The sequence below is a fragment of the Brassica oleracea genome, chromosome C8, assembly GCF_000695525.1.
Source record: "Brassica oleracea var. oleracea cultivar TO1000 chromosome C8, BOL, whole genome shotgun sequence".
NCBI lineage: Eukaryota > Viridiplantae > Streptophyta > Magnoliopsida > Brassicales > Brassicaceae > Brassica > Brassica oleracea.
In genome coordinates, this window is record NC_027755.1 from 25,316,465 (window position 1) to 25,320,768 (window position 4,304).

Consider the following 4,304-nt stretch of genomic DNA (forward strand, 5'->3'; position numbering starts at 1 on the left):
CAAACCCGAAACCCGAAACCCCAAACCTCATATTCCAAACCCCAAACTCCATATTCCTTATTTTCATATATTCCAAACTCCATCTTTATTTTTAAATTTCGTCGTTATTTCCTCGTAACGTAACGACAAAAGTGTTTCGTCGTAAAGTGGATGTAATTTAACGAGTATTTTACGAGGAAAAACTATTTCCTCGTAAATACGACGTAAACTTTGCGTGTTATTTACGAGGAAATAGTTTACGTGTATTTAGCGAGGAAATTTAACGAGGAAAAACAATCCTCGTAAATTTACGTCGATTTTACGAGGAACTTACGTGGAAAACTAAAGTCATCGTTATTTCCTCGTAACGTAACGACAAAAGTGTTTCGTCGTAAAGTGGATGTAATTTAACGAGTATTTTACGAGGAAAAACTATTTCCTCGTAAATACGACGTAAACTTTGCGTGTTATTTACGAGGAAATAGTTTACGTGTATTTAGCGAGGAAATTTAACGAGGAAAAACAATCCTCGTAAATTTACGTCGATTTTACGAGGAACTTACGTGGAAAACTAAAGTCATCGTTATTTCCTCGTAACGTAACGACAAAAGTGTTTCGTCGTAAAGTGGATGTAATTTAACGAGTATTTTACGAGGAAAAACTATTTCCTCGTAAATACGACGTAAACTTTGCGTGTTATTTACGAGGAAATAGTTTACGTGTATTTAGCGAGGAAATTTAACGAGGAAAAACAATCCTCGTAAATTTACGTCGATTTTACGAGGAACTTACGTGGAAAACTAAAGTCATCGTTATTTCCTCGTAACGTAACGACAAAAGTGTTTCGTCGTAAAGTGGATGTAATTTAACGAGTATTTTACGAGGAAAAACTATTTCCTCGTAAATACGACGTAAACTTTGCGTGTTATTTACGAGGAAATAGTTTACGTGTATTTAGCGAGGAAATTTAACGAGGAAAAACAATCCTCGTAAATTTACGTCGATTTTACGAGGAACTTACGTGGAAAACTAAAGTCATCGTTATTTCCTCGTAACGTAACGACAAAAGTGTTTCGTCGTAAAGTGGATGTAATTTAACGAGTATTTTACGAGGAAAAACTATTTCCTCGTAAATACGACGTAAACTTTGCGTGTTATTTACGAGGAAATAGTTTACGTGTATTTAGCGAGGAAATTTAACGAGGAAAAACAATCCTCGTAAATTTACGTCGATTTTACGAGGAACTTACGTGGAAAACTAAAGTCATCGTTATTTCCTCGTAACGTAACGACAAAAGTGTTTCGTCGTAAAGTGGATGTAATTTAACGAGTATTTTACGAGGAAAAACTATTTCCTCGTAAATACGACGTAAACTTTGCGTGTTATTTACGAGGAAATAGTTTACGTGTATTTAGCGAGGAAATTTAACGAGGAAAAACAATCCTCGTAAATTTACGTCGATTTTACGAGGAACTTACGTGGAAAACTAAAGTCATCGTTATTTCCTCGTAACGTAACGACAAAAGTGTTTCGTCGTAAAGTGGATGTAATTTAACGAGTATTTTACGAGGAAAAACTATTTCCTCGTAAATACGACGTAAACTTTGCGTGTTATTTACGAGGAAATAGTTTACGTGTATTTAGCGAGGAAATTTAACGAGGAAAAACAATCCTCGTAAATTTACGTCGATTTTACGAGGAACTTACGTGGAAAACTAAAGTCATCGTTATTTCCTCGTAACGTAACGACAAAAGTGTTTCGTCGTAAAGTGGATGTAATTTAACGAGTATTTTACGAGGAAAAACTATTTCCTCGTAAATACGACGTAAACTTTGCGTGTTATTTACGAGGAAATAGTTTACGTGTATTTAGCGAGGAAATTTAACGAGGAAAAACAATCCTCGTAAATTTACGTCGATTTTACGAGGAACTTACGTGGAAAACTAAAGTCATCGTTATTTCCTCGTAACGTAACGACAAAAGTGTTTCGTCGTAAAGTGGATGTAATTTAACGAGTATTTTACGAGGAAAAACTATTTCCTCGTAAATACGACGTAAACTTTGCGTGTTATTTACGAGGAAATAGTTTACGTGTATTTAGCGAGGAAATTTAACGAGGAAAAACAATCCTCGTAAATTTACGTCGATTTTACGAGGAACTTACGTGGAAAACTAAAGTCATCGTTATTTCCTCGTAACGTAACGACAAAAGTGTTTCGTCGTAAAGTGGATGTAATTTAACGAGTATTTTACGAGGAAAAACTATTTCCTCGTAAATACGACGTAAACTTTGCGTGTTATTTACGAGGAAATAGTTTACGTGTATTTAGCGAGGAAATTTAACGAGGAAAAACAATCCTCGTAAATTTACGTCGATTTTACGAGGAACTTACGTGGAAAACTAAAGTCATCGTTATTTCCTCGTAACGTAACGACAAAAGTGTTTCGTCGTAAAGTGGATGTAATTTAACGAGTATTTTACGAGGAAAAACTATTTCCTCGTAAATACGACGTAAACTTTGCGTGTTATTTACGAGGAAATAGTTTACGTGTATTTAGCGAGGAAATTTAACGAGGAAAAACAATCCTCGTAAATTTACGTCGATTTTACGAGGAACTTACGTGGAAAACTAAAGTCATCGTTATTTCCTCGTAACGTAACGACAAAAGTGTTTCGTCGTAAAGTGGATGTAATTTAACGAGTATTTTACGAGGAAAAACTATTTCCTCGTAAATACGACGTAAACTTTGCGTGTTATTTACGAGGAAATAGTTTTTCCTCGTAAAATACTCGTTAAATTACATCCACTTTACGACGAAACACTTTTGTCGTTACGTTACGAGGAAATAACGATGACTTTAGTTTTCCACGTAAGTTCCTCGTAAAATCGACGTAAATTTACGAGGATTGTTTTTCCTCGTTAAATTTCCTCGCTAAGCATGTGTTTTCTTGTAGTGTCAATGAAAATATTTGACAAGTAGAAAATATGTGTAGATGTTAACGGACAATAGAAAAATATGTCTCCGTGTAATTTTTCACTTTTCCATAAATTGCAAAACTTCAGTTTTAATATCTTCAAGTAAAAAAAAAAAAGCTACAGAAATTTTAAACTATAGAAATTTTAAAATATTCTAAGACTTGTTTTTCGGGTAGGGCCGGCTAATGAAAGTTCATGGCTTATGGCCAGCGTGAAGACCAGAGAAAATACAAGGGGAAATGGTTTTTTTTTCTGCTTCATTTTAGTTTTATATAGATTTTGATTCCACATTATTTGAAAGAGATATTTCAAACAAATACAATATTGTTACGAAAGTCAAAAATAGGAGGAGGAACCGTTTTCGTTGAAAATATTAAAGATGTAGGGCCCGCTGCACTATTTGCACAGTAAATTTTTTTTCTATATATACATGATCGATTTCGATCATTTGAAAATGCATCATTCACTCTTCTTTTCCCTCTGTAATAATCTTTCTATCAGTGTTATAAATTCTACGGGTATAAATTTTGCCCTTATTTAAATTCTCGCGATACAATAAAATTCCAGTTCTTTTCATAACACGTTATCAACACGATCACTCTGCGATTCGGTAAAATTTATTTGTATCATTTATACCCTGTTATAATGGTCGGTATACCGCCTCTACTATTATTTATATCATGTTATAATGGCCGGAATACCGCCTATATTATTTATTAGTAATTTAATTAATTTAATGGTCGGCCGAGCCGCCTTATATCCTGTTTATTATTTATTGGTCGGCCGAGCCGCCTTATATCCTGTTTATTATTTATTGGTCGGCCGAGCCGCCTTATATCCTGTTTATTATTTATTGGTCGGCCGAGCCGCCTTATATCCTGTTTATTATTTATTGGTCGGCCGAGCCGCCTTATATCCTGTTTATTATTTATTGGTCGGCCGAGCCGCCTTATATCCTGTTTATTATTTATTGGTCGGCCGAGCCGCCTTATATCCTGTTTATTATTTATTGGTCGGCCGAGCCGCCTTATATCCTGTTTATTATTTATTGGTCGGCCGAGCCGCCTTATATCCTGTTTATTATTTATTGGTCGGCCGAGCCGCCTTATATCCTGTTTATTATTTATTGGTCGGCCGAGCCGCCTTATATCCTGTTTATTATTTATTGGTCGGCCGAGCCGCCTTATATCCTGTTTATTATTTATTGGTCGGCCGAGCCGCCTTATATCCTGTTTATTATTTATTGGTCGGCCGAGCCGCCTTATATCCTGTTTATTATTTATTGGTCGGCCGAGCCGCCTTATATCCTGTTTATTATTTATTGGTCGGCCGAGCCGCCTTATAT